The sequence below is a fragment of the Hemicordylus capensis genome, chromosome 5, assembly GCF_027244095.1.
Source record: "Hemicordylus capensis ecotype Gifberg chromosome 5, rHemCap1.1.pri, whole genome shotgun sequence".
In the NCBI taxonomy this organism is placed as follows: domain Eukaryota; kingdom Metazoa; phylum Chordata; class Lepidosauria; order Squamata; family Cordylidae; genus Hemicordylus; species Hemicordylus capensis.
Window position 1 is genome coordinate 167,752,428 of NC_069661.1, and position 11,401 is coordinate 167,763,828.

General features: G+C 43.7%; 1 long non-coding RNA gene across 2 annotated transcripts; it reads left to right on the plus strand.

Annotated features, from left to right (window-relative positions):
- Nucleotides 1-1,062: 1,062 nt before the first annotated feature.
- Nucleotides 1,063-2,808, plus strand: LOC128328036 (uncharacterized). Of its 2 annotated transcripts, none has more exons than XR_008308957.1 (3): nucleotides 1,063-1,191; nucleotides 1,561-1,705; nucleotides 2,018-2,808. It is a non-coding gene; the product is annotated as an uncharacterized LOC128328036 (long non-coding RNA). The 2 variants fall into 2 exon arrangements; XR_008308958.1 differs by having other exon boundaries at nucleotides 1,075-1,413.
- Nucleotides 2,809-11,401: the final 8,593 nt, after the last annotated feature.

Below are 11,401 nucleotides of genomic sequence, written 5' to 3' on the forward strand. Positions count from 1 at the left end.
TGGGGATCTTTCTCTAAATCTAACATGTGGGACAAATCTCCCCGCTTCTCAAATGCACTATGCCCGGACGTTGTTTCTGCCCCCAATCTCCCCCTGCCCCATTTATATATATATGGTGCCCGCACCTCCCGGGCCTCCGGACGCTGTTCGCTGAGTACCCCTCTTCTCTCTATTCATTGATGCGCTGTGCATTTCTAGTGGGACCCGTTGACCGCCATGCATTAGGTCACACTTTCCTTCAACGGGCAGTTCTGCGACCGGAGTTTTCTTTCTTTCCCTTCAATGCTTCTTTCCTTCGAGGGGCTCTTTAGACAAACGTGCGTGTCGCCCCCCTCCCGCGCACCCCTCGCCTCCTTCCCAGCGATTGGTCTTTGAGGTCTTCGGACACTCCCGTCCACAAAGCTGCTTGCATGGGTGAACATACATTGAAGCCGATTTAAAGCTTCATTGTCCTGAAACGATTCTACGGCTTAAGAGGCTTAGTGGATCTCCGGCCAACATCCCGATCGAATTACAAGGAGGACCGGGGTCGATTCCCTTTAGTTACTTTTAGAAGGCGGGAGAGAGGGGCTCATGACGCGACTAAATGGGGGAGAGAGTCCGGGCGGGGGTGGGGGATGTTGATTTCATTAAGGTCCCCCTACCTCTTCTCCCAGGGTTGGAGAACTGCCTCGATCCACATGTCAGTCAACTGCTAGGGCTAGGATAAAGCGTTTCATCACAGGAGCTCTGCGCACATATGTCCAGAAACAGAAAAAGAACACAGCCCGGAAACAAATATCGTTTGTTTGTTATATAATCGAAAAGATCTCGGGATCAGGGCTTTTTTTGGGGGGGGGGACACCTTTGCCTGAGCCCCTGGCAAGTTGCTGCCAGTCGGAGTAAAAAGTACGGGGCGACGTGTTCCCACTTGGTGTGTGGAGTAGGCCCTATGCTTATTCTGGAAGAAGTCCTATAGGTTCCCAGTGCGGCTTATTCTCAGGACCGGATCTATCTCTGCTGACGAGAAAAGCTGGACTGGCTCAGAAGGTGAAGTGTAAGGGAAATCTGTAAGGGCAAAGCGGTGAACGAGAGTAGATGGGCCTTTTGATTGGTTTATTAATTCTGTTCTTAATGAACCCAGAAGGTGGCATACGAAGAGAGGAGGCGGGAAATGCAGGACGTAATGCTGAATGCACACCCAACTTGCGAGTAAGCCCCTTTGCCAGAGCGAGATTTCTGCGTTAACATGCATAAAGCCCGGGCTGCGGGGAGTTTGGTGGGCCATACAGAGAGAGAGACGTGCGTAGCCAGCGCAAGGGCAACTCGTCGATTTTAGCATTTGCTCAGTCGAAATAGAAAGCCGCCGGACGGGGAATCGAGGCCTTGGATTGAGCATTTCAAAGAAGAAAGTGGCAAAGAAGGTTCTAGTCCGTAAGATCTCCCCGCCCCCCGCGACAGCTCACGGCCATTTCTATAGCGTGTCTTCATTTGCAGCGCGCTTTTCAACCGTTTTATTATGTTCAGCACCGTCCTCTCAACCACCCTTTGATGTAAACTACTCTTTTCCCCATTTTGCAGTGAAGCAATTGAGAGACCTCTGAGGAGTCCGTAGCAAAGATGTCCCGCCTGCAACCTAGTTTCTCAGATCCCTCTCTTCCCAACACTGTCTACTCGCCACTGGACAATCTTGGCTTATGGAACCTTCTTCCTATATTCGATAAAAGTACATACTTAAACTTTTCTCAAATTCCTCCTATTTATTCCTCTTTCCTTGCAAGGCGCCTTTGGCAGAAATGCAGCAGGTGAAGCTTTTCTTCACTGAGAGACCCGCTGATTTCTGTTCTTTAAGAAACCAGAGCCTTACAAAGCGGGGAAAGTGGCAAAACGACGCCATTAATTAAATTGAAACATTAGCCTACGTATATTTAATTCATTGCTTGCGGCGTATACTTCGAACTTTTTTCTGCCCGTGTGCATTACTATGTATATATGTACAGTAATCAATTTTGTTGTAATCGTTCACTCATTACTGCAGCCAGATGATCCTGCGTTTTAAGGCTCGACTAGAAGAGTTGCGGGCGATGCGCAGGAGATAGAAGGGAACCGAAGGCTCTACTTAACCCTGAAAGATCCCGCTTACTCTGATGGACCCAGAAAGTTGCTCTGATGTGATGGACCCAGAAAGACCCCGCTTGCTCTGCAATCTGCAGGAAGGGCTGGCTCTGCACTTCAACTCCCTCTGTCGGAATTTTCTCGCCCTGCAGGGAAGTTTTCACTCCCGGCCGCCGCAACTTCCAATGGGTAGTTTCTTTATTTTCTTTTTCTCCCCCCGCCCACCTCAGCACGAACCTTTTCGTTGACCTCTACACGCCCCTCTAGTTTTCCGCTCGTTTTTTAAGTGCCCCAACGTTTTGAGGAAATGCATTGCTTTTAACCGATATGTTAATATGAGGGCAAAGTAGGAATTAGTATTATTTTTAAAATGCATTTATCACTTTTCAGCAAAAGTTCTCAGCTGTTTACATAGCAAAAAAGAAGAAAGAATGAGAAAATAGTTCTTTGTCCCAAAAGGATTCACAGTCTTAAAAAGAAAATGCAGAGGAGAGCAGCAGCTACTAGAGAGAGGCTATGCTGAGCTGAATAAAGACAATTGCTCTCCCCCGGCTAAATATGAGAGCCACCACTGTGTATATAGAGATCACAATAGATGTGTACCAATTATCCTTTGAAGGGTTCATATTTCTTTTTTGTGGGGGGTTATATTTTGGAACATCTCAACACAATATGTAGAACGGTTATTATGATCAGAGTTTGCTCTTGTTTTCTTTGGAGGCAAAATTGTCTGAATAAAGTACCTTCAGTATTTTCAAAAAGTATTTGAAATTGAGAGAACAAAAAAGAGCTTCTAGAACTAATGAAGAGCAGGGTATTATTATTTTTAAATAAAAAACCCAAGTGTTTCTACAAAAACATAATGCAGCATGGTGCTTATGTTTTCATCTTTACTCTGGAACATGAAATTACTGTTCAGGATAATGAAGGTTATATGCCTATTAGCATGAATGCCCAAGGCTGTTTTCAGCTGCATAGTCTTACCAATTAAAATAAAACAATGCTACCATATCCTCATGATTATACTTCATCACAATAAGCCCCTTGATCTCTTACTCCGTTTTTACCCCACTGATGTCATGAATGATTAGACTGTTCCAACTGTGTTTGATGATGAAATAACCCCCCCACACACACACACACAGCAGCTTAAGGAAAAGGAGACATCGTTTCTTCCTGGAAAATGTTAGAATATCTTGCCTAAGCTATAAGATATCCTTCACTTCTGTACAGAACAAATATAATGTAAGCTTGCAATGTAATGAGGCTCAAGACTACTAGAGATCTATACCCTCTGACCTGAAAGCCCAGTTAAAAAATTCCTTGTGTGTGAGAATTAATGGTAAATAATGTGCACTCTGTATGTGCTCAGGGGTCTCTTACCTTCCTTGCTGCTTTGCATCTTACAGCTGTGGGTCTCAGCCCTGACCTAACAGCTACTGAAATCAATTTAATGTCCTACTGGATTCATAAGTCACACCCATGCTACCAGCCAAGAAAGACTTTAAAGATACAGTTTTAATGTGTAGTTATGAATTAATTGCGGGCATGCATCTGAGCCAGTCATGAAAGATTTCCACTCTGGGATGAATTCTGAAGAAGTTTCTCTCTAGTTGGGTGGGGGGAATCCTCGTTAGTCTCTTTCTCTTCCTGCCTTAATTGACTAATGATTTTGACCTGATATCAAACACTGCTGGGCTGGAAACCCTGCCCTCTTGTGCTATCAGGTAGTATAGTTATCTATTGTGTCACCAGTTTTGGGGAACAGAGCAGTATCTGAAGTCTATCATTTCTTTATCCAGTGGGATTTGTGAGACGTAATAGAGACCAGAGAATTAGGGCTAGTGATTTGCTGCTGTTTTTTTGTTTTGTTTTGTTTTTTTGTTTGAACAGGGAATAGTTCCTTGTTGGAGCAGCTAGTCAGAAGACCGGTAGTTTCCTATAAGTTTGTTGAAAATAAAAATAAAATAACCACCACCTAATGCATATCCACACTAGATTGTGAGACCACTCACTGCTCTTTAGTTCCTATTTCATTGGATTGTCTTGTTCTCTGTAGAGTTGCCAAGTTTTTATTTGCCTGTCCTGCTCCTATGCCTTTAACATATCTCCAATATGCAGAAATAAAACAGGTGGAGTGTTTTGTTTTGTTTTTGGCCAGGAAATGAAGTGATGGAAAAAACCTCAGCTACTTATTTCTGCGTGACAAGCTGCTCTTACACAGGAACCCAGCCAATAAAAATATTGGCAACCCTGCCTGAGGAACCACTTGCAATTAAAATTCATATATTATTAGTCAGTGTTCACTTAATTGTACCAGTTGTTTTGGGGTATATATATATATATTTAAATATTTGGGCGTGCATGTTGTATATGGCAGGGATCAAATCCACTGTTTTAGAAGTCTACATCAGATGCACTCTTTGTTTTCAGTTCTTTGCCATTGAAATAAAAATGAGATTTGCCCTTAATTTATGTAGGATCAAGGGGTTAGATAAAATATACTCCATAGACAGGGTGCCCGTTTGCTTTTGAAATGGATCTTAGCAGAAAAGGGAGGGAACATAGGATCTCACTTAACAGAAGACCATCAAATAAGCACAAATTTGGAAGAAGAAAAAATATAAGTCCCTACCTGTGCAAAAATCCCTACATGTGCTTTTATCTCTCCTTACTCCTGCTCAAGTCTTACTCCTGAGGTCTTACTCCTTACTCCTACACAGCAAAAGGTGGCACAGCTCCACACACACTACAGTGTGGCACAAATCACAGCTTCCTTTTCATAGGAAGAACAGAGACCATCTCCCATAATCATTCCTGTGCAACTGATATATCCTCCGCAAGTTCCATGGAGACTTTCTTCCTTCAGATCTCTGGAGCTTCTTCAAGCTCAGATGCTTTGCCCTCCTTGTGAGCTTCTAGCCCTCTGTGCCTGCTTTTTCTCCTACAAAGAGACAAGGTAGATTTGCTCATTGGAAGTGATCTAGGCCTTCAGAGGCTCTAATTGCTTCACAGAGGAAATAAAATGAATTCATGTTTGTGGGCATGGAACCCTGTGGAGGGAATGCTCAAGCTGGCTTTGACCAATAGTAATTTGTAGTGCATTTTCTATTTCCTGATCTGAGAGATGCCACCCATCTATGTGGTGATTGGGTTGACTCTGTGCTGAAGGCTTTAAGGATGCACGTAGGTTTACCTGATACTGCTTATCCTTAATGCTGTTATTGTTATGCTGTACAATTTTGTGCCAATCTGCATCACTTTCTGCACTGATAACCTAGCCATATTGCAAGCCCACTAAACACAGCATTAGCTTTCGATTTAGCAAAGGCGGGAGGTATTCTCATTTCCTCACACTGTGGCATTTGGTTGCACACTGTTGACTCAAATATGAAGGTAGGAAGGACAATGAAAATATTATATTTTTGCACCCTCCTTGAGTACAGATGACATTTGATAATTTAAGCAAATTCACATACCCAACCACCCCAATCTTTCAATCATATTGTTTCTCCATCTCCAAAATGAATTTGATTGGTTGAAGGCATGCTGTATTGGAGGCTTCCCTCAAACTTCATGTTTGCAATTATGTTTGTGGCTTCTTCTTTAAAAACAAACAAACATTTATATTCCGCTCTTCCTCCAAGGAGCCCAGAGCAGTGTACATAGTTAAGTTTCTCCTCACAACAACCCTGTGAAGTGGGTTAGGCTGAGAGAGAAGTGGCTGGCCCAGAGTCACCCAGCAAGTCTCATGGCTGAATGGGGATTTGAACTCGGGTCTCCCCAGTCCTAGCAGGCTTAGACTGGCCCACAGGGCAACACGACATATTCCTGGTGCACCCCAGCCGCGCGGCGCCCCTGTGCCCCAACTCCCACCCTTAATTACCTATTCTGCTCAAAACTTGGCGCCCTCCCCACATACATTCCACCGCCCTCTCAGTGCCCCCAGTCCGGCCCTGGGTCCTAGTCCAGCACTCTAAACACTACACCACACATCTCCATTTTTATATACATCAGTAATTTCTTTCTTTTTTTTAGTGGTTAAAGCCATCCTGAAATAAACTTTCCCACTGAGTTTTAACATCTATAACAGGCATCCCCAAACTGCGGCCCTCCAGATGTTGCTGAACTACAACTCCCAGCATCCCTAGACACAATTTTTTGTGGCTGGGTATGCTGGAAGTTGTAGTTCAGCAACATCTGGAGGGCCGCAGTTTGGGGATGCCTGATCTATAACTTTCTGGACCATGCTACTTGCACTCTTTATATTACTGCATGTCCCTCACTCCCCTGAGAGGTGAGAAGCACCAGGAGCAATATGATCCAGGAACATTGGAGGCTGATGGGGTCCTCCTTTACTTACAAATATACTAGAGCAGGGATCCTCAATGTTGTGCCCCCAGATGTTAGTGGACTTCAACTCCCATAATCCCAAGCCCCAGTGGCCTTTGGTTGGGGATTATGGGAGTTGAAGTCCAATAACATCTGGGGGCCCAACGTTGAGGATCCCTGTATTAGAGCATAACAGGAGGCAAAGAGCAAGTGCTCTTACAAGGCAGCAGATTTGCTATCCCACACCAGATCCCCAAAGGGGCACCCCCAAACAAAGTCCCTACACTCCACTCTTTCTGAACCTCTTTCTTTCTCTTTGCCTGATTCTCTCTCCCTCTCCCTCTGTTCCAAAGTGCAGTTCCCCTCTCCCTCACTCACACATGCACATCTGTCTCCTCCCTTCCACTGGGATGGGGTCGTCATAAAACTCTGATGGGATTCATATAGAGCAGAGAAAGTGCACTTAGCTCCCATCATCAGCCATCACAGACTATTTACCTAATACAAGATTAGTTGGCCAGAAGCCATAACAATATATTCTGGCAATGCCCTCATTTAGTTCCTCATTTCTGGACCTTCAACATCTGGAACTCCCTCTTTGTACTTGTTTAGCCAGTTGTTCTCTGCAGTTACTTGCCTTGTTTTCTCCCATCAGTGAAGTCTTTGTATTCATTTGATTGACAGGAGCAACTGGTTTATCTGGGTGCAGAAGAAGGCACTTTTGCTGAAGCACTGTTGTGTGTGTGAGACTGTTCTGATCCAGGATGCTACTATCTTGGGCACTGGAGCTCCCAGTTACCAAAATGCTCCACTGCATTTACAGCAATGCCCAGGGAAAGCCAGACTATATTGCAGTCTCCACTGCCTGCCACCCCACATCAGTCGCTTTTGTTGTTCACCCCTTTAAGGAAGAGAAGAGAGTTAAGCCTGATCTGCTGCTAGACAGAGTGGATAGAGTGGAATGCAATGTGCCTTTGACTTGCTTAGTTGCTGAGCATACAAGCCTCATCTCCATCCCCCTTTAAAAAAAACCCCTACTAAATAATTATATGGTTAATATTTCATTTATTTTTAGCCTAATTTCTTAGGTCAGGCCCAACTGAAGCAGGGCACATACCAACCGAGATAGTGCTAAGAAAATGGAGAGACCACCTCCTGCTCGACTTATATTTCAGATTTTTCTGTAGTCCAAGAGACACATAAACCAAATAAGAGCAGGCTTTACAATTTCATTGAAGTTCTCAACAGAAAGGGAGTGAATAAAAGATAGCATGCTACTTGCAGTTTAATCCCTCAACACACTGACTGTAAATCAGTGAAACTAAATTTAAATGGATTTAGATCCTAGAATTGTGAGTTTGCGGTCTGGATTTATTGTGGCTCTGGCCTCATCTTCTGAAATGGGCTTCATTTGTGAATGGATTCCCCAGGACTTAGTTATAAAATAAGAGAAGACATAGGTGAGCAAGTACACCATTGCACCTGCACAACTAGGATCAGAAGGCTTTCAGGTGAGAGACTAGGACTTCAGGTATGCTCTCTAAGACCTGTCTTAGAAATAATTCTAAGACCAATAATCTTAGAAAGAAAATACTATTTGGCAACAACCTGATAACCGTATACAGTATCTACCAGTTTCTGGCAGCCTCATATTGGATACATTTTGATGTACACATCTCGAATGGTGACTGATATGGATCTGTACTCCCCTTTTTGGACAAATGTACAACCTTCCTTAGAGAACTGATTTCAGAAGAATCCAGATCTTCATCTTTCCAGCAAAAGCTGGTTGTGCAGAGTGTTGACTGGCTAGTCCTTTTGACTGTTTACATAACCACTTCCCCACTCTCAGCTGGAGCAATGTTTCTTTTCTTTTTCTTTTTAAAGCACCAAATAAATGTTTAACTGGATAAACATTCTGCAGCCTGAGTTTTTTAATTTTTAAAGAACAAACCTTGATAGAGGGAAGATCGACAATTTGCACTCGGCTAGAAGGCAGGTTCATGTATTGGTTGAGGAGCAAAAGCAGCAGGGAGCAGAACTTGCTCCACCACTGAAAAACCTGCACTAACTGGAACATAGGAAGCTGCCTTGTACTGAGAAGGACCATTGGTCCACCTAGTTCAGTATTGTCTACATTGACTGGCAGTGGCTCTCCAAGATTTCAGGCAGGAGTCTCTCCCAGTCCTACTTGGAGATGCCAGGGATTGAACCTGGGACCTTCTTCATGCAAGCAGATGTTATACCATTGAGCTATGGTCCCATCCTCAAAGGGGAATATAACAGCAAACAGTGCTCAAGTGTAATAATAATAATAATAATAATAATAATAATAATAATAATTATTATTATTATTATTATTCGATTTCTATACCGCCCTTCCAAAAATGGCTCAGGGCGGTTTACATAGAGAAATAATAAATAAATAACATGGATCCCTGTCCCCAAAGGGCTCACAATCTAAAAGAAACATAAGATACACAACAGCAACAGTCACTAGAAGTACTGTGCTGGGGGTGGACAGGGCCATTTACTCTCCCCCTGCTAAATAAAGAGAATCACCACGGTAAAAGGTGCCTCTTTGCCCAGTTAGCAGTAGTAGTCACCCATCCATGCAAATGCAAACCCAGGTGGACCCAGTATGCAGCAGCAGTGGGGGGGGAAAGGCCCTGCTTAGCAAAGGAGATCATTCATGCTTGCTATGACAAGATCTAGCTGCTCTAAGGAAGTATAGCTGCTCACACTCATCCCGTAGTTTTATCTTGGCACATAGCTGAGATTATGGTACGCATCATGCAAGAAGGAAGAAGTCAAGATCACAAGGAAATACACATTGTAAAGGATCGTGTAGGCACGAGCTAAAGTGTGCCGTCAAGTCGATTTCAACTCATGGCGTCCACAGAGCCCTGTGGGGTTTTTTTGGTAGAGGCAGCTAAATAACTGAATAAATAGTCAGCTGTATTGCAAGCCCCTTGCCTACAGCGAGTACAGCACCACACTCTTGATTTAACAGAGGCAGAAGGCCAATGGTAACACTTGTTTAGAGCAACAATGTTATTAATAAAGTTGTGAGTTATTTGAGCAGCAGCATCCAGCACAGATCAAAACTGTTCAGGAACATCTCCAAGGCAGAACCACCAGAAAGAACCTTAGCTAAGCGCTAGGGGTGTGGAACAGCACCACCTATTTGTTGGCAGTGTTGCTTATGTATATGTCACAGCATTCTGTTGCACTGGGCAGCACATTGACTACTTTTCAGGATGAAAGTAGGGGTTAGCAGTGAAAATATTAAAAGTTTTGGCCCCTAAAGCTTCATCTTTGGGGCCAAGTTCATACTTCATGGGATCAGGAGAAGGAAGAGAAACAAGGCCTCTAAAAACTATCCTGAAGCATTTTATTATTATTATTTTTACATTTATATCCCACTCTTCCTCCAAGGAGCCCAGAGCGATGTACTACATACTTGAGTTTCTCTTTCACAACAACCCTGTGAAGTAGGTTAGGCTGAGAGATACATGACTGGCCCAGAGTCACCCAGCTAGTTTCATGGCTGAATGGGGATTTGAACTCGGGTCTCCCTGGACCTAGTCCAGCACTCTAACCACTACACCACACTGGCTCTTGTACATTTGATCCTGTACATTGCGCAAGTATGTGTGTGGGACAGTGATCGTTTTCACAGTGGGTGGATGCTCTCCATAAGGAAGAAGCAATGTTTACTCAAATCATGCATATGTTCCTGAAGACAGTCTTTTGCCTAGACTGTAACAGGATTAGCTATGCCATTTTGAATGGTCATGGAGGGAGTGGTCGGGAGTTGTTAGCACTAGCCAAAACAGAGAGGCAGACATTCAGGTGTCTTGGGAGTAGGAATATGTCCTCATTCCTAGCCAAGGTGGGGGAGACTGGGTGTGAGTGCAATAGAAACTAGATGTGAAATGACATTCAGCTTGGGAGGGGAGCATAAAGACTTCATAGAAGCTGATTTGGACAATTATCATGAGATAAATACTACCCAACCACCTTCAGCTTTTACTTCACACATTCCTGGTATATTCTGGAGGCTAAAGTGAGCTGAAAGAGAATCAAGAGCTTTTGGCAAAAATAGGGACTCTTGATAGTTCATACATAATTAAGTATGTTATTCCATTGGTATCCCTCAGCTTGTTCAAAGAGTTCAGATTAGTTAATAATTTTATCCTTGCAAGAAGCCTACTTATGAGGTAGGCTTGCAGAGGGATGTGCACTTATCCAAATTGTATTGATTTATTATTCATAGTAGATTGTGTTCTCACAAGGTGTGTTTGGGGAAATTAGATGATGCTGTCCACGACACCAGTTGGTTCTCCTGACCATATAAGACAGGAGCAATGGTCTGCTTGAGAGGTAGACAAGGTGGGGCATTTGGCAGGGTTCACCAGTCCAATAACAGGATTCCCCTGAGAAGGTTGGAAGAAACCATTGGGTACTGTCTTCATGCAAATATAGAACCTGAACCAATGTGTGATTATTGAGAAGTACGTTGCACTGAGTTCTGTAGAGCTAGCTCCCAAGGAATGATGCATGGGATTGCTTGACACCACATCACCCCTTGTTTCCCCCCAGTTTTAGCTAGGCTGGCAGTGGACAACAAGAGCGGAGTGGTTATAGCTAGTGTGTGTCATGTATTGGAATGCAGTTTCTCCAAGAGAAGAAGTGACCTATGAATGACTCTTCTGCAAGAGTCATCTGAAGGAAAAAATACTCTAGAGTTTCCGTTTCATGAAGGGTGGGGTTGTTGTCTTGATACAGGGCTGCTCAACTTCAGCCCTTCTGCAAATGTTGGCCTACAATTCCCATAACCCCTGGCTGTTGACTGCTGTGGCTGGGGATTATGGTAGTCCAAAAACAGCGGGTGTGAGAAGTTGAGCAGCCCTGTCTTGATAGTTTAAGACAATGTCCTCCAACGGTTTGATTATATGATATCTATAAGCAG